Below are 19,759 nucleotides of genomic sequence, written 5' to 3' on the forward strand. Positions count from 1 at the left end.
CTTTCAGGGATTTTTGCCATTCCTCTCTGTAGGCCTCTACTTGTTTATTAATGATTTCCTGTGTTTCCCTAAGTGTGTTCATGTCTTTCTTGAAGTCCTCCAGCATCATGATCAAATATGATTTTGAAACTAGATCTTGCTTTTCTGGTGTGTTTGGATATTCCATGTTTGTTTTGGCGGGAGAATTGGGCTCCGATGATGGCATGCAGTCTTGGTTTCTGTTGCTTGGGTTCCTGCGCTTGCCTCTCGCCATCAGATTATCTCTAGTGTTACTTTGTTCTGCTATTTCTGACAGTGGCTAGACTGACCTATAAGCCTGTGTGTCAGGAGTGCTGTAGACCTGTTTTCCTCTCTTTCAGTCAGTTATGGGGACAGAGTGTTCTGCTTTCCGGCGTGTAGTTTTTCCTCTCTACAGGTCTTCAGCTGTTCCTGTGGGCCTGTGTCTTGAGTTCACCAGGCAGCTTTCTTGCAGCAGAAAATTTGGTCTTACCTGTGGTCCCGAGGCTCAGGTTCGCTCGTGGGGTGCTCCCCACGGGCTCTCTGCAGCGGCAGCAACCAGGAAGACCTGTGCCGCCCCTTCCGGGAGCTTCAGTGCACCAGGGTTCCAGATGGTCTTTGGCTTTTTCCTCTGGCGTCCGAGATGTGTGTGCAGGGAGCAGTCTCTTCTGGTTTCCCAGGCTTGTCTGCCTCTCTGAAGGTTTAGCTCTCCCTCCCACGGGATTTGGGTGCAGAGAACTGTTTATCCGGTCTGTTTCTTTCAGGTTCCGGCGGTGTCTCAGGCGCAGAAGTCCTGCCGCTCCTGGGCCCTCCCCCACGGGAGCCCAGAGGCCTTATACAGTTTCCTCTTGGGCCAGGGATGTGGGTAGGGGTGAGCAGTGTTGGTGGTCTCTTCCGCTCTGCAGCCTCAGGAGTGCCCACCTGACCAGGCGGTTGGGTCTCTCTCTCACCGGGTCTGGGAGCAGAGAGCTGCTGCGGGCCGGGATCCGCGGGTGATGCTAATGACTTACTTTCATTTTTAGGTGTTGGTTTCCACTTGTTCAAAGAATTACAAAGCTGCAGAAGGATTAGATGGCTTGAAATTGAGAACCAATGACAAAATACATTTTCTCTTGGTCTTATGTATAAAAATGACGCTTTGTGATAAGGACAGATTATGTCACGTCTATATTATGTCACGTCAAGTGTAACTAAATGATGCATTCTGATATAGGGAGTGTGGTTGACTGACCAAAGACCACCAGTTTTTCTCAATAAAATCAAAACATCCATTTTAAGTATTATTCAGGCAGGAAGATTCTTTAGTTCAATATTCATTTTTTCCCAAATAGTTTCTCTACCAAAGTCTTGTATCACAGGGCAATTCAGTTGGGAATTAAAGTGAAATAAGAGAATTCTCTGAGCTACCAACTCACTTCCTCTCCAAGGGGGTGGATTCTGCTCTTCCTGTTCTTCCGATTCCACATGTGCTGAGGGGTTAACATCCCCTGTGAATTTATTGTTGCTATAGGGACATGTGTTCCTAGTTGACCTTTTGTTTTCAAGGAGAAAGATAAACATGCCACCCACAAAGGGGCCCAAGCAGAAGCTATTCCCAAGGAACCCTACCTCCCCACTCACAGCAGCCTCTGCGGCTGCAGACAGAGGCTTTTCATGCATTGGCAGTGATGAGCACCAGCTGTACTATCACTGCAGCTTTGTGAACCCTTTGTCTTAGGCCACATCCTGTCTGTCAAGAGAGAAAGAATGGCTCAGGTCAAATAAAGAGGATCCTTATGCAACACGAGCCCAGGCTTAATCTTTTGAAAACAACAGGGGGAAAGCCACCTGAGGTGAAGGCTGATTAATAAAAATTTCTTGGTCAGACACTTTGGAAATAAGCTTAGCATTATAGGCAAGAAGCTTTAGGTAGATGAGCTCTAATGTTTATAAGTCCTGCAGGCTATAAATAGACTTTAGATTTCAGACAACACTGGGCTCTTCAGTTGAGACGCTGGATTCATCACAGCTGAAATTCATCAAACATATCCCCCCGAGTCTTCACAGGGCCTTTTACAGAGCTTTGATCTCTAGGGAGATGTACTACGTACCTTTGTGTGGTCCCATAGCTATTCTTCCATACCTGATATTAGATTGAACAGAGTGTTTTCTTGGAACACTTTTGAATACTTTCTGCCCTGTCAGTAAAAATGTCAAAGTTCTCAGTCATTCTTTTCTTTTTTCTCCTGGTGGATAATTCCATCCAGTTTGCCATGTATAAGCTGTTCAGGGCCTCCATGATGCTCAGTTTCAAAGGCTTTCTGGAATGACCTTCTTAATTTCCTTGGCTGCTCCCATCCAAACCAACATTCTTTCTCACTGCGTCCCCAGCAGATTCTTCTCTTTTATCCCAATGTGCTCTGTTCCTGATGCAGCAACCAAAGGGCTCATGTACAAAGCCAAGCAGACTAAGTTACTTCCCCACTGCATTGCCTTGCTTACCCTAATGTGGATATGTTGATTCTATGTGTGAACTATGCTTTCTGTAGAGCCTTAATTTGACCAGCCTTTTTACAACTATAAGCTTTTAAAATAATCATATGCAATAGCCTTCTTCAGAATAATAATTTAAAGAAGTAAACTGTAGTTAATGTCATCTACCTCGTGTTTTTCCTGCCTGGGTTTTGTTCCCAGGAGTAACAACTCTGAGACTTCCTGTCTGGGAACGAATGTTTAGGCAAATAGCTTTGTCTTTTCTCCCCATCTAGCTCATATTTAATTACCCAATTATTTTATTCTAAGTCATGTCACATGATTAGTTACCTGGTCCTCAATTTCATGCAATTGTTTCCTTTTGTGTCTGGGGTCATTAGCCTCTGACTCTATTCTCAGAAATCCTTTCTCTGTCTCAGAAATTCTACCTCCCTATTTCTTGCCTAAGCTAATAGTCCAATAGCATTTTATTGACAGGTGACTTCCATGCAGTACAAAAGATTCTCTCTACAGTAAATTAACAACTAGAACATTCAAAATGAGAAAGCTCATTATCAAATACTATATTTGATCCAGCATTTTCTATAACACGCATGCTAGGGAAGCCTGTTATGTCACCATTGACTGGTTGCTTCAGGCTGCTAGAAGGTGGCTACCTTCTCTAGGAGCAAATCATGTCATTCATACAGAGATATGTATATGTATCAATATACAGAGATACAGTTGTGACAGCATGTACAGTGCCTGTGCAAACCTGAGACAGACAGTTCTAACACAGAGGCACATATACCCCTCCCTGGCCATGGAGCTATGGCTGTTAGTCACTAGGAGAAAGAAAAGGATTCCTCTACAAGTGGTAAGTTACACTGCTCTCCTGTGGTCATCTGACACATCCAAGAATATTTGGTGCAGCAATGTTTGGTCTTGAAAGGAAACAAAAGGATCAGGGCACAACATTGACGGAGAAGCGAAGAGTAGGTGGGCCTAGGAAGAGTTAAGAGTGAATAGGAACAAAATATATGAAAATAACGAAAACAAACAAATAAAAGCAAAAATAACATAACAAAATATAATAATAAAAACAAGCAAAATTGAAACAAAACACAGACAAGCAGGTTAAGCAACATTTTTGGGGAGCATTAGATACATAAGTAAAGACAAAGTATAAAAAGATCTAGTATTGACAGATGTGGTGGTACTTGTCTTTTATCCCACTGTTGGGGAGGCAAGATCATGTAGATCTCTGTGAATTGGAAGTTTGTCTGGCTACCCAGTGACTTCTAGGCCAGCTGGAGCTACATACTTGTCTTGTCTCAAAATAAACACACACACACTCACACACTCACACACACACACACACACACACTCACACGCACACATGCACGTACATACAAGCACACATGCACACAAACTCACACATACATACACGCATGCACGTGTGCACACACCTGCACCAAAAACCAAAAACACCACATCTTACAACAAACCAAAATCAACTAACCAAAAACAACAAACACAGAGAGCAACAATCTAACATTACGAGAAAACTCTCTCACCTGTACCACTAAACATAAGACTTTTGGTTTCCCCTTCCTTCCTTCCTTCCTTCCTTCCTTCCTTCCTTCCTTCCTTCCTCCCTCCCTCCCTCCCTCCCTCCCTCCCTCCCTTCCTTCCTTCCTTCCTTCCTTCCTTTCTGTCGGTACTTTAGTCTCTTTCTACTAGAATTAACAAGAGTGAAACTTGAATTTGATACATCCTCCATCAGAAGAAGCAGTGAATTAACCCACAGCTAGCTTGGAGCAGTTTCCTACCATACTCCTGGCTTCTATAACACTCTTCCCCAAAGGGTCCTTATCAAGATAGCACATGACTTTGTTGTTGCTTTGGAGGAGAGTTAAAAATATTTTGCTGTGTTTGGTTTATTATAAAAGAGGGAAAAACTTGGTTGGCCTCTTTCTAAGCTTCAGGACAAGAGAATATGCCTCACTCTCAATTTTTTTTTCTCGTGAAAAAATGTACATTATTAATCCAGTCAATGCTGAGTGCAATTAGTCTCTTTATGTTCTAGTTCTATATCGCTCAGGTAGACAGTTCAGTGTATTTTTAAAGGTGCCCTAAAGAAAGGAACATCCCCGCATGGTAATACATTTTTAATTAAAGAGTACTTTTTCAGGTGTGATATGATGTAGAATTAAAGACACATGAAAAAATTTAACCTAATCTCCATTATCTATTACTAATGGAAGCAAATAGTTGTCTCATATTTTTAAATATAAAGTAAGTAATATAGTAGTTTGTCTTTACCTTTAGAGTAATACTAACTGATTCAAATTATTGTTTGTATATAAAATAGTTTTATTCTTCTAATTCTATAACGTTCATTTCCTATTTTTTAATTTTTATGAAGTTTGATAAAGACTTTATGTACAAAGCATATTTGAAAATCCGTACTTTTTTACATCACAATATAGAGTAGGTGACCCTGACAATCGTGGATTTAAATGCTTAAAAATTAAAATGGATGATAGTATGATTCCATTACCCGTGAGTGTCCTTGGGGTAATTTCATTTTGGCATACAATCTTAGCTTTTATAACCTAGTGATTTACAAACTTTGATTTTCCAAATTCTCAGAACTTCGACAGAGATGTGGCAACTTTGTTGAAGATAGGGTCCAGAGACCAAGCATTTGAGTTCATCTGCCTTGCTTTGCACTAGAAAACATTGTCTTGATCTCTTTCGGCTATTGGAATCATTAGCACCATTTATTTTGAAGATGTCATTTCTATCCCCACCCAAAATTCAACATTATTCTTTGAACCTCAGCTTGTAAACATTAAGACAAGGATGAATCTGGAGTGAGTTTAGCTGGTGTCCAAATAACTATGTGAACAGGGACTAAACCAAAGTGTTCATTTATATTCTAAATGGATTAGAATTTAAGGAAAGACGGTAGGAGAATTCAAGCACATCTAGGTGTGTGCCTATTGTCTCTCTTTTCCTATACAAAAATTTGCCCTGTGCCTTACTCCTCTCTTTCTTTCTTCCTTCCTTCCTTCCTTTCTTTCTTTCTTTCTTTCTTCCTTCCTTTCTTTCTTTCTTTCTTTCTTTCTATTGGTCATTTTATTTATTTACATTTCAAATGTTATCCCCCCCTGAAATCCCCCTATCTCATGCCTCCTTCCCCCTGCTTCTCTGAGGCTGCTCTCCCCCCACCTACCCACTAACTCCTGCCTACATTGGGACATCAAGCCTACAAGAACAAAGGCCTCCCCTCCCATTGGTGCCAGATAAGGCCATCCTCTGCTACAAATGCAGCTGGAGCCATGGGTCCCTCTTTGATTGGTTGTTCAGATGCCAGGGAAGAAAGATGTCCCAGGACCCAACAGAGATGACATTAGCTGAAATATCCAACAAAGGGATGAGAGAATCTGTAAAGACCATGTCCAGTGGTTAGGCACAGCCCTCATTTGAGGGATGGAGCCTACTATCCATTTCAAAAAATTTTAGCCCAGAATGACTCCTGTCTAAAGGTAATGCAGGGACAAAAAGTGGAGCAGAGACTGAAGGAAAGGCCACCCAGAGACTGACCCACCTAGGAATCCATACCATCTGCAGCCAACAAACCCAGACACTATTGCTGATGTTAAGAAGTACTTGCTGACAGGAGCCTGGTATGGCTGTCCCCTGAGAGGCTCTGCCAGGGCATGACAAATACAGATGTGGGTGCTCGCATCCAAGCATTGAACTGAGCACAGAGACCCCAATGGAGGAGTTAGTGGAAGGACTGAAGGAGTTGAAGGGGGTTAAAACCCCATAAAAAGAAGAATAATATCAACCAACCAGGGCATCCAGAACTCTCAGGGACTAAACCATCTTCTACCCCCTTTTAAAGATGAGGTAAATAGTGAACCACAGACAGATATGGTAAAGCATGCCTGTAATCTTAGCACATGGGAGGTCAAAGACAGAGGACCAGAAACCCTTCGTCAGCCTGAGCTATATAATTTCTGGACTATATAGAATTCTGGGCTACCAGAACCCTTTCTCAAAAAAAAAAAAACAACAACAACAAAAAAAACAAAAAAAAACAAAAAAAGGAGAGAGAGAGAGAGAGAGAGAGAGAGAGAGAGAGAGAGAGGGAAAGAGAGAGAGGGAGGGAGGAAAGAGATTTCCTTTATTCTCTGCTTCTTCTTTTGTTCCTTTGCATGTAACTATTCTGTTTGTAAGTCTTAAATCACCGATGGACCTCTTCATTTCCTTGGATCCAGTCATTGCTCTATCAAAAAGTCCTGCTTTTCTTTCCAGACTTAATTAAAAATCTCTTAAAAATCCTTCTATTTACAAAACTATATTTTCTTTATTTACATTCCAGCCATTGCCTCCCCATCCAGGTCCCACCTCTCACATTTCCTAATCCCATTCCTCCTCCCACTTTTCTCTGAGAGGGTGCTCCCTCTCCCCCACACACAGATTCCCCCTCAGGAATCCCCCTTCCCTGAGGCCTCAAGTCTCTCCAGGATCAGGTGTATCTTGTGCCACTGAGGATAGACCAGGCAGTCCTCTGCTGTATATGTGCCAGGGGCCTCAGACCAGCCCATCTATGCTGCCTGGTTGGTGGCTCAGTTCCTGGGAGCTCCCAGGGATGTGGGTTAATTGAGACCCCTGGTCTTCCTATGGGGTTGCCCTCCTCTTCAGCTTCTTCAATTTATCCCCTAATTTAACCACAGGGATCTCCAACTTCAGTCCAATGGTTAGGTATAAGTATCTGCATCTGTCTCAGTCAGCTGCTGGTAGGGCCTCTCAGAGCACCGCCATGCTAGACTCCTGTTTTTAAACACATCATAACATCAGTAATAGTGTCAGGCCTTTGTACCTCTCCTTGAGATAGTTCCCAAGTTGTGCCTGTCACTGGACTGCCTTTCATTCAGTCTCTTCTCCATTTTTGCCCTTGCAGTTCTTTTAGACAGGAACAGTTCTCGGTCAGAACTTTTGACTGTGGATGTGTAACCCTGCCCCTCCACTTGAAGTCCTGTCTATTCCTGGAGGTGGATTCTTTGAGACTCCCCATCCCCACACTGTTGGGTATTTTGGCTAAGAGTCCTAAGAGTCTCCTATCTCCCAGGTCTCTAGGACTTTCTAGAGAATCCTACCACCTCTCACCCCTAGAGGCTGCTTACTTCAATTAATTTTTCTGACCTTCTGGGTGCCCCACCACCACTTCTGTTCTTCTTCCCCCTTTCCCCTCCCCTTCTCTTCTCCCTCCCAGGTCCCTCCCTCCCTCCCTCTGCCTCATGTGATTATTCTCTTCTCTCTGCTAAGTGGGATTGGAGCATCCTCACTTGGGGTTTCCTGCTTGTGAAACTTCTTAAGGTCTTTGGATTTTATCCTAGCTATTCTAAGTACATACCATGCAAGTCCTTTTGAGTCTGGGTTACCTCACTCAGGATATTTTCTACTCACATCCATTTGCCTGGAAAATCACGATGTCCTGGTTTGTAATAGCTGAGTAGTGTTCCATTGAGTATATGAATCAAATTTTTCTGTATCCATTCTTTGGTTGAGGGATGTCTAGGTGTGTTTCCAGCTTCTAGCTATTACAAATAGGATTGCTATGAACATAGTGGAATATGTATCCTTGTGGTATGATGGTGTATCTTTTGGGTGTATGCCTAGGAGTGGAATAGCTAGAACTATTTCCAATTTTCTGAGGAACTGCCAGATTGATTTCCTCTCTCTTCTTTAAAACTTCCTGATTGATAGCATCAGTCAGCAATAATTTATTGTGAATCACATGTCTTGACCTCAATTTAGTACTAAAACTCCATGCTGCGTGCTCTTGGTCACAGAGTTGCACATCATCATCGAGCAACCTCTATCTGTATTCTTTACAAAGATATGTAGGAGAGTGTTTGGTACAAAGTAAATAAGAGATTGCAGTTTTGGGTTTTATTAGAGAGAAACGTGAAATGTCAGGAGTCTCAGTGTTAAGCCACACGAACCAACACAAATTGATCTTTGTCTAACAATAATTTCCTAAACACATTTACTACCACTGGTTAGTAGCCACACCACCACGGCCAATGTATGAAATTGTATTAATGAATTTATTCCATAAAGATCCTATGGAGCCACTAGTAGATTTAAATATATGTTATGATATGGAATTATGGGTCCTGTAGGTAGAAGAGATTGGCATGGCCACAGTTGTTGCCCTTTCTAGAACTTGCAGGATTTGATTCTCTCCTACCATCATGAGATTAAACTCAGGATTTCAGGGTTGGCTGCAGATGTCCTTCCCCCCTAAGTCATCACTGTGGCATCGCAATACACTCATAATTCCAGACATTCTTTTGCCAGGATGAATTGTTCGACAGTCCTGATTTACTTTAATCTCCGGAGTCTGAATGTACTTAGGTAACAGCTTGACAGACGTTGGGATATCACGTTGAGAGGGGCTGAAAATTAAGATTTAAATTTTCTATCATACAGTCTCTGCCTCACAACCACTACTAAGCACACAGAGAAGCTACTAAAATAGGAAGAGGCCTACACAGGATAAATGCTATAATTGGTCTTATTTTCAATTTCAATTTTCAAATTATTTATCCATTTTGCTATACAAAGCCTTACTTTTTCTGTGCTAAGGGACAGATCTTTAATTGCCATTTACCATGTGCATATGATATCTGTCCAGCCTTCTTACTTCAATTGTGATGCTTTCCTAAAGACAATCTGTCATATGGATTAAAATCTGTCATATACAATGTTTAATACATAGCTCACTTTATGTAAGTCCACAGGATTTATTTGTTTAGTTCCACTTCCCAAAAAGGTGGTTACTTTCATTTGAGCATAGAAAAACTAGTATTTGCTATATGTGGCTTCCCTTCTCTCCAATACAATAGTCTCCTATGCACTCACTCCCAATATGACATGTTGAATTCAGTTGATACTTTTCTGATAGCCATTGTTATATTTGGAAATAATTCTATGGAGACCCTGTGCTTTTACCTGCTGTACCATTAATGAAAATGAAGAACAGAGGCCTATGTTCATTCGTGTTATGTAGAAGAAATAATATTTTGTCAATGCCCTCCAAACAACATCTTCTGGAACTTGTAAATGGACATAAAATATGCTCTGGGCCATGGGTATAGATGTCATACCATCAAGACTTGCATACATCTATGCTCGAAATTTGTTATTCCTTTATTAAATGGAATGTGTTTGATATAAGATATCTCCTAAAAATCATTAAATATATTGAATTTGAATTCATTTACATAATTATTCATGGAAAAATGACAGATCTGTTCTTGACTTGGGACTAGAAATGATACAAAGACAATGTTCATTTTTAAGACGTAGGATGGCAAACAAGCAAGGCAGTAGAGAAATACTCTAATATTTTACAAATAAACACAGGACTAAGATTGTGTCCAAGAGACAAGCATATGCAGAAGGTAGGCAGGCATCATGTTATCTTTGAGGACATGGTCCTTTCTTGGGATTCAAATGCTGTGCAGGTGTTTTCAAGGGTTGAAAACAAAATAAAAATGTGAGTTTATCTAGAAGAAATATCATGAACAAAAGTTCAAGAGCTCAAAGCAACCTTAATTGTTAGCAGACTTTTAAGCAGTTTACTTAAGAGGCTGGGTGTGGCTGCAGAAGTATGCAGAGACCGAGACATGCAGGTTCGTATGTGCCTTCTACAGATGTGGCAATAATTTCGCTTTCATCTTAGAGATGAAGGGAAACGTCTGGGGAATTTTTAATGGGAAAATGACATGATTACACTTCCACTTTGCATTTACTAGAGACAGCTCTCTTGGAAGCACGTGAAAGATAGGATGCAGGAGGCTAAGACTGTGAGGAAGAACACCAGGAAGACGTGCATGGGCTATTGACAGCTTAGCAACGAGCTGAAAGGAGTCAATGAGGAGCACAGAGTGACTTGACTCTCCAGTCTGTTATTTAGGAGCTCATGTGGCCCTATCCAGGATAGGAAAGGAGAGTAAAAAAGTGAATGCAAGTGAAGAAAAGCACAATTCCAAGTAAATTATTTCACTGACAATGCTCTACAAAGAGTCATTCTAAGATGCTAGGTATATTTTAAACACATGTGGGTGACCTACAGAGTTGAAAGTCTTTGGCTTGCTGTCTGGTGGATGAGTTGTCAGGGGAGAAGGCCGACTGAAAAAAATCTGAATTCGGAAACATAGATATTCAAATAAAATATGAAATTCCAGCAAATAACATATTTTTAAAAGAGGCTAGAAAATATTTTATAGAAACAAGAGCATAGAATGACTTCAATATTGAAGACCATTTAGATATAGCTGTCAGATCGTTTATGGCCTCTGACAACTCTGCTTTGGTACTGTTGAGGGGAAGAGAGTGTACTGGTGAGAATAGTGAATTGGAAAGGCTTTTGAAAGGTGGAGATGAGAAGAGAACTAAATTAAAAACAAACAAAGTCTGAAAGGAAACGGAGAAAACAAGGATTTAAAGAAATGGGGAGGCTAGATGGAATAGCCTTCAGAAAAATTAAAGCACCTTCTTGCTGAAGAGTTGAAGGAAGATAAATGAGATTCTTGTAGAAGGATACATGGTTTTTGAAGTTTTGGTGTACAATGGTACCATGTTTCTTTGTTTGGGAAAGAGAGGTTAAACAACTCATAGACTAGGAGGACTTAGTGTGTATGTGGAATATCAAGCAGAAGAAAAAAAGTAAAACAAGAGGACGATCATAGAGGAAGCGGTAAAGCATTCTTTTCCTACTTATGGTTTATCTGTCACCGCTTTTACCATTTCCTCACATTCATGCATCACAGAAGCTTAAATAACTTAGCAGTCTTTGAATTTTGTTTCTTTCTCAGTTTATTCTTCCTTTTCCTTTCTACTCTCCATATTGCTTTACCTTTTAACATTTCCTCACTTTCTTCCTTAAAACTCTTCCATAGCTGACATTCACCATCACCTGAATGGGAGCAAATGGAAGGATTCAGGCCTGAACACTAGGTTGAGGCCCTCACTTCCTGTCTCGTCTGACAGCATTTGGCTCTGTCACTGTGTCTGTACTGTGTGTGTCTCCATCTACCACCCAGTTCCCTGCCCTGCACCAGTTTGGAATTCTGATCCACTGCTGTGAAATGTATGAAGATGTAGTCCAACCTATACTTCTGCTGTTTGCATGCCTTGCAGACACATGTTGATACAACGAATTACCACAGGCTTCAAGCAAAGACTTGGATGAGACAGACAGACAAGAGACAGATAGTCAGACAGACTCACTTACACACGGGGAGAGAGAGAGAGAGAGAGAGAGAGAGAGAGAGAGAGAGAGAGAGAGAGAGAGAGAGAGGAGAGAGGAGGCGGGGGAGACCGAGAGAGAGAAACCGAGAGAGAGAAAGAGAGAGAGAAAGAGAGAGAGAGAGAGAGAGAGAGAGAGAGAGAGAGAGAGAGAGAGAGAGAGAGAGCACAGTGAAATCTCCTCACCAGCTCTTGTGTGTAGCAGAGAGTTTCTGTGCAGTAGCAGCATATTGGAACAGCTCTGGAAAATGAATTCTTCTTGTGGAAGAATTATAGTTGCTAACTTCAGTGGTTACACCTTTAAAAGTAACTTTTTATTGTTTAATACGTTCACACATGCATATCATGGGTTATTATCATATCCATCCCATTCCATAGCTTCAAATTCTCCCTGTATTACCTTTATTACCATTTTTCCTTCTCAACTTTATGAGCTTATTTAAAAAACCTACTGAGTCTACTTGTAGCCAGTGTGTGCCTGGATATAGACAATATCCTTGATCATGGGTAATTTCTTAGGAACTGCATCCTTGAAGAAAATTCATTGTCCTTTTCTACATTGCCAGGCTAAAGTAGTCAGTTATAATGACTTTACCAAGCTCACACGGCACCCTGACTGTGACAGGGATGAAGAGCAAGCCAGAGAGAGGAATGACAGGTGACGCATCACTTCTGTCATTAGACTTTCTAATGGAAAGTCCCCATTTTGTTTCCTTCTCCCTGCACAGCCAAGATATTCTGATACACTCTCTGGAGTCAGTGCTTTTCCACCTCTCTCCTGTCTCAGGTATCAGCTCCATCTCTTGACTCACCTCAAAGCAACAGCAGCAGCGCCACACATTTCACATGTCCAGTGGTTCATGAGTTCTCCACCTGGACGGCCAGTGCCTGCTGACACTGCGAATGCTAAACCAGACCAGTTCTAGCAAGCAACATTATACTAATTTTTCAGAAATGTTTAAAGCTATCCAACACCATGGTGTCCTCTACTTGACTGCCTTCTCTTAGAAATAGGACACTCAGATATCATCCATGGGACTAAAGTTAAGCCCAGCATAGGAACAGGATGGCCTTTAGTTACATAATGAGTGTGTAGCTAATAATTTTTCATATTAGAAAATAAAGCCAGATGAGTCTAATTCGGAAATCATATGATAGCCTTTGGTGGGTAAACATAATGAATGAAAATAAGACTGAGGAAATTAAATTCTTGAGCAAAGTATTTTTTTAATTTCCTCTCGAACATAATCTTTTGTGTAGTTTTTGCCAAAACATTAACTTGAAGATTTATATGTTCATTAGAAACTATCTCTGAAGCTTAAACCCTTCAAACCTGTAGAGGGAAATAGGATTACTGTCTTGTGATTTCTTAACTCATCATTAATTGAATTTACTTATCTTTTGGATAATTTATTAAAGCGGCTATGAGAAGTCATAAAGGTGAATGTGATTTGTATCTATTTTACATCGTTAATTTAAAAGTTTAAAATCAATTTTAAAAATCAATTTTCATTTCAAACTATTGAATGTTTTAATTCATAGTAATGTGGACTACTCAGTGGGGACTTGTGACTGAGGTATATTAAAGTGTTAGTAGTGAAAATCCAAGCACAAAGGACGATGAAGCAAGGAGACCTTACATTTAAGGACAGGCTAGTCTGCATGGCGAGGTTCTATCTTTAAACAGCAACAACAAAGAATTAATGAGGCCAACAAACAAACAAACACACAGAAAAACAAAAAAAGAGAGCGATAATAGTGATATTTAAACTTGATCAAGAAACAAACAGTAAGAAAAGGCAAATTTACATTACAAGGAAGTTGGAGCTTAATTCTAACTCAACCGCTAATAAGTTGTGACCATTAAATCAAGTTTTCTCCTCTCTCTTATCTAATTTCTCTTCTGTTAAAGGGGAACGCATGGGCTAGATCATGACTCTTAAAGAGATGCAAGAGTGGTCTTCTTTTACTGGGAACTTGCAACAAATGTTATTTTAAAGCTGAATTTTTACTGATTCAGGAATTCTGGAGATAATGCTAAGTAATCTAGATATTGATGACCTCTCTAGGGGGTCTGACGCTGAGTTTGAAAACTATTAAAAAGATAATATTCAGTGTTTCTACTCTGTCCCTAATGGTTGCATTCTATAATAACTTCCTTGCAGGTGCATTCGTGGCAGATGTTACTTCTCTTATGACATGTTTTACATACTGAATGTCAAAATTATCTTGACATACCTCCTCCATATTTTTACTATATGTCTTTTTTGGGGGACAACTTATCACATTTAATTATTTTATGTCTGCGAGTGCAGCCATGTTGCCCACGGAGGGAACGCAGGCAGTAACTTGCAGATTCTTTCCTTCCCCACTGTGGATCCTAGGCATGATGGCAAGTACCGTTACCCACGGAGTCTCTTTGGAGCTTAGGCATCATTTTAAAGAAAGAACTTTCATCTCATTTCATCTCACTGTGCAGGATACTGCACAGTGTTTGCCAAGAGCCCTACACATGTTATATGTTTAGTAAATCATTTCTAAATTAAATTCTACACTAGCTTTTGTTTTTATAGGAAACAAAAAATAGATCACAATTATCTAATTATCTAATCTTATCTTAGGCTACACATGAGGGGGAAGGAAAATTCAGAACCAGAGCTGAGACAGAGGTATCAGCACAGAATGTAGTCACAGAGCCCAAGATTGTATAGCTTCAATGTTGATGGAAAAACTCTTGGAAACCAGCTAATTCTTTTTTTTCTCACTCAATCTCTTTATTTTTTATTTTATTTATTTATTTATTTTTAATCTTTATTAACTTGAGTATTTTTTATTTACATTTCGATTGTTATTCCCCTTCCCGGTTTCCGGACCAACATCACCCTAACCCCTCCCCCTCCTCTTCTATATGGGCTTCCCCTCCCCATCCTCCCCCCATTACCACCCTTCCCCCAACAACACGTTCACTAGGTGTTCAGTCTTGGCAGGACCAAGGGTTCCCCTTCCACTGGTGCTCTTCCTAGGCTATTCATTGCTACCTATGAGGTTGGAGCCCAGGGTCAGTCCATGTATAGTCTTTGGCTTAATCCCTGGAAGCTCTGGTTGGTTGGCATTGTTGTTCATGTGGGGTCTCGAGACCCTTCAAGCTCTTCCAGTCCTTGCTCTGATTCCTTCAACGGGGGTCCCATTCTTAGTTCAGTGGTTTGCTGCTGGCCTTCGCCTCTGTATTTGCTGTATTCTGGCTGTGTCTCTCAGGAGAGATATACATCCGGTTCCTGTCAGCCTGCACTTCTTTGCTTCATCCATCTTATCTAGTTTGGTGGCTGTATATGTATGGGCCACATGTGGGGCAGGCTCTGAATGGGTGTTCCTTCTGCCTCTGTCCTAAACATTGCCTCCCTATTCCCTGCCAAGGGTATTCTTGTTCCCGTTTTAAAGAAGGAGTGAAGCATTCGCATTTTGGTCATCCTTCTTGAGTTTCATGTGTTCTGTGCATTTAGGGTAATTCAAGCATTTGGGCTAATAGCCACTTATCAATGAGTGCATACCATGTGTGTTTTTCTGTGATTGGGTTACCTCACTCAGGATGATATTTTCCAGTTCCCTCCATTTGCCTACGAATTTCATAAAGTCATTGTTTTTGATAGTAATATTCCATTGTCTAGATGTACCACATTTTCTGTATCCATTCCTCTGTTGAAGGGCATCTGGGTTCTTTTCAGCATCTGGCTAAACTAATTCTACACAAATACCTGAGTCTTTGATATAAAAATATCCAGCTTGGAAAATTATTTAATGACGTTCTGAAAATACAGGGTACAAAGAGGAATAGCATAGGCATACAATAAGTTGTATGTATATTATATATACATACAGACATAAAATGCATATGTATGTAATACTCTATGAAAGGATTATGTGAATCATGGGATTCTAAGAACAGAGATGGTGTTACTAACTACCAACTTACTTAAGTCAATCAAAAGAAATAGTCTTTAAATCATTAAATCAGAGACCTCAAGATAGCCTAGGTAGGTGATCTGACCTGAGCTTTCTCTTTCTTATAGATTAGTGAATAGCATAGTTCTTTCCATTGTAATGACCTGGGGAGAAAGAATGAGTGTTAAATGAGGTACATTATCAGTATTAAATATTAACTTCTTCATCCTGTTTGCCCTGTTCTTTCCATTTTCTCAGCCATCTGCATAAGACTATAAGAAGTTCCCCCTCTTCCCTACCTGTTGTGTACAGTTTGACATTGCCTCTGCTAACATCCCTTGAAAGGCATAGATTGCTTTTTTTGAATTTCTCAAACCAGAGGGAGTCTGGGAACAGTCAGTATACAGGTCACAGTCCTTCACCAAAGGAGAAAAATCAGTACAGAATCAATGATAGCCAATAAACCTGATGTTCAGCTAACAACTTTCATAATAAAGCCTCACCAGGCCTCTAGTCACTCATCCATCCTCTTCTTGATTTAAGGTATAAAAGACTCCAGGAAACATGAGGGTCTGAGAGAATTAGAGGTAACTTATATTGTATGTCATATTTCATATGTTTTTCTCATTAACTTTCATAAAAATAAATTTATGATACAGATATATTGTATATTTTTCATTTTAAAATGCTGACTATCAAAGCTCAATAATGAACTCTGGGTTGCAGAGGAAGACTTGTGTTTGCACAAGTATTTAATTCTTTTTCCAAAAGTTCGACAAAAATGCATGTTCATCAGAACTCATTGGTCAGCTTGAGTTTTGATACATGTAGGAAGAAATGTGATACTTAAAAGAATTCAAGAGATGGTTGGATCAAGAATAACGTTGGTCCTAGAAATAATTAGTAGCATAAGTGTAAACATACTCATTTATAAGTTACAAGCGAATAATACAAACAAAATGGGACTTTGTCAGTTTATGGAGAGCAACCTATTATCTTATGAATAGGCTGTATTATTCTGGGGGATTTTCATAGGTCCCTTTAGGCCAACCACTCAATTGAATGAAACCTGGTCTGGGTACTAGCATCTTCCTTTGGTGACACTAGATGTCCAACTGAGCCTCTATCTCCCTCATTATTTGGACACTTCCTTAGGTTTGCCTTTGTATATTTTAGGAAGTTTCCACTGCATTCGGTTTCCATACCACCCCTTGAATGTCCCTTTGTTGTAGCTGCCTCTCCCTGTATTGCCTCCTTCAACAGCATCTCCATCCCCCCTCCTCCAATTCCTGTCCCCCTAACCCTCTCCCAGGAAGATCCAATGTGTCCCCCTTTCCTTTCTGACAAGCTGACCCTTCTGGGTCTACAGATTGTAGTTTGGTTGTCATTACTTAGTGGTTAATGCCCATATGTAGAGAATATGTACCGTGTTTGCCTTTCTGATCTTGATTACCTCACTCAGAATGATTTTTTTTCTAGTTCTATCCATTTGCCTACAAATTCCATGATGTCGTTTATTTAACAACCAAGTAAAGATCCATTTTATAACTGTACCATTTTCTTCATCTGTTCTCCTGTTGAGTGACATCTAATTTTTGTTTATTTTATAGCATCTGGCTGTTATGAATAGAGCAGCAATGAGCATTGTTGAGCAAATGTCCTTGTGGTTGGATGAAGTGTTCTTTAGGTATAAGACCAAGAGTTGAATAGCTGGATTGAGGTACATTGATTCCCATCTATCTAAGAGTGAAGTTACCAAATGACTTACACAAGTCCTTAATCTTTAGGTGAAAATGTCTATATTCTATATTTGGCTAAGAAGGATGTAATCATCTCAGTTGCAATAAATTGTTGTATTACTAATCACTAGAAACACAGTTTTAGCATCAACTGTATACTATATCTACATCTATATCTGAGGGCCAACCTCAGCAATGAAATTTGGGGAAAGTTATTTATGATGAAGCTTTTTCCTAAGCAACTTGTCCTGTTGTCATATTTTGATTGTCAACAATAACTAGAGTTATGACAAAACAAGCCCCTGTCCACGGCTATGAGAGATTATATAAAATAGGCTAATTGGGGTGGGAAGGCCACTTTAACTACAGGCAGCATTATGCCATGGGCTCGAGTAGACTAAGAAGTGAGCTGAGCACTGACCTTTATTACTGTCTCTTTATTGCAGATGAGCTGTGACCAGCCCGATGCCATGGTTTTCCCATATGGATGGCTGTACCTTCGGTGTGAGACAAAGTGAACCCTTCCTGCCTTAAGATGCTTTGATCAAAGCTTTGCAGTAGCATAAGACATGGAGCTAATACATCCATGTAATGATGGGACACTCCAACTCGTAGTTTTGTTTAAGATTGTTAACTACATGTTCTATAAACACATGCACAGTGAGTTGAAGAATAAGCCAGAGCTACAACCAGCGCTGTGTAATTCAGTACAGAGCTGTCATCTATCATGCTATTAGCTTGATAAGCCACTTAAGAGAAACATGTATTTCATGATTACAATAACAGGAAGAATCCAAACCAGACAATTATATAGGGCTAAGGAGTGTATTGGTGGTTTTAAAGCTGCATGCAGTAGGGTAAATTGAAAGTAAACAATCCATCATCATAAAATGTAAGTTGGAATGGATCACTAAGTTCTAAAGATGTGGTACATTTGTGCTTGTGGCAAAGAATAATATTTATACATCTCAAGCGTCATTAAATGAGTGGATCTTTGTTAAGTATTATTGATGTTATACCCTAAAAGTAATGAAACAAGAAGTAACAAAGGCTTGGAAAAATACCACATGTTCCCTTTATGTGACCCCTATACGGATTCTGGCTTCTAAGGTCCATAAGTGTATGTTTATGTAGGGATCTTGAGAGGGAATCATAGCAGGGAAGGAAATTGTTTTAAGAAAGTGGGGTAAAGGAGTCAATAGACTCCATTAGACATGACAGTAAAGAAGGGTTCCTGAAGTGGGTGGGGGGAGTGCAAGGAGGACTGTAGGCATGGGAAAAAGTTTTAAGGGAGAGGAGGATCAACTAAATTAAGCATCAGTGTGAAACGCCAGAAGCAAACCAGGTACTTTGTAGATAATTAATCTATTACGGCTAATTAGAGCAGCAAATCAAACCAGCAGGCAAGCAAACAAAAAACAAAAACAAAACTGACACAGAAAAGATCCAGAACAAATGAAAACAAATCAAAAACAAAAAACAAACAGTAAAACAACAAAAAATAATTATCTTTGTAACCTATGGTCCTACAGTGTATCCCTTGCCTGTCTTATACTTCCCCAAACTGTCAGCTGTGGCGTAGTAAAAACTTTTGTATCAGACTTCCCATTAGGGTTTTGGGAAGCTAGTTACAGGGAGCAGAAGTTTGCTAAATGTATTTACAAGTTTTGGAGCAGGGTATTGATCTGAATGGAGATAAAATGATGAGAACATAAGATTCCTCACGGAAGGAAATCAGCACTGAAATGACTCTGTGTTCTGAACAGCTAGGTTTTGTAATCAAAGCCTTCCCAGATGTTCCCAGAGGCTCCCAGAGCAACCCTGTAAAAATAAAGACAGGAGGCAATAAGAGAATTCTGGGTCCTGGGGATTTGTTTCTTTATAACAAAACCCCTTCAAAGTAATTTATCAATGTTATCAGAGTTCTGAAGACATTTCAACACAGTTTGTAAAATTTCGAACTTTAGTGTTCTCGTTTTTGGAAATTAAAAAGACTGTTTTTTTTTCTTTTTTTCTTCTTCTTTTTTTTTTTTTTTGATTAGCCTCCTCTTTGTAAGAAGATCGGTTTGCCAAAGCAGGGATAATTCAGGATGAAAGAGAAGATATGGCCAGACACAATGGGATCGCAGTTAGAAACCGCTAATAGGATTTATGCTTGAGACCATTTCTGAGACTGCGACACAGGGTGTACAAAAGCATAAGGAATTGACAGAGAGCAAACTTGGGTTTTGGTTGTAACAAATGGCACATTCTGTGGACTGAACTGAGTAAACATGAGGAACTAATCTCTTATATAA

The 19,759-nt window shown here is 40.0% G+C and overlaps 1 long non-coding RNA gene across 1 annotated transcript in view; it reads left to right on the plus strand.

Annotated features, from left to right (window-relative positions):
- The window catches only part of LOC148004642 (LINE-1 retrotransposable element ORF1 protein-like), a 33,444-nt gene extending 14,573 nt beyond the window's left edge, over window positions 1-18,871 (plus strand). Inside the window, exon 3 of the long non-coding RNA XR_015624586.1 lies at window positions 17,909-18,871. This is a non-coding gene — a long non-coding RNA (LINE-1 retrotransposable element ORF1 protein-like). The remainder of the gene's footprint in view (window positions 1-17,908) is intronic.
- The last annotated feature ends 888 nt before the right edge of the window (window positions 18,872-19,759 follow it).

The sequence above is a fragment of the Rattus norvegicus genome, chromosome 7 (genome assembly GCF_021556685.1).
Source record: "Rattus norvegicus strain SHRSP/BbbUtx chromosome 7, alternate assembly SHRSP_T2T, whole genome shotgun sequence".
Classification (NCBI taxonomy): Eukaryota; Metazoa; Chordata; class Mammalia; order Rodentia; family Muridae; genus Rattus; species Rattus norvegicus.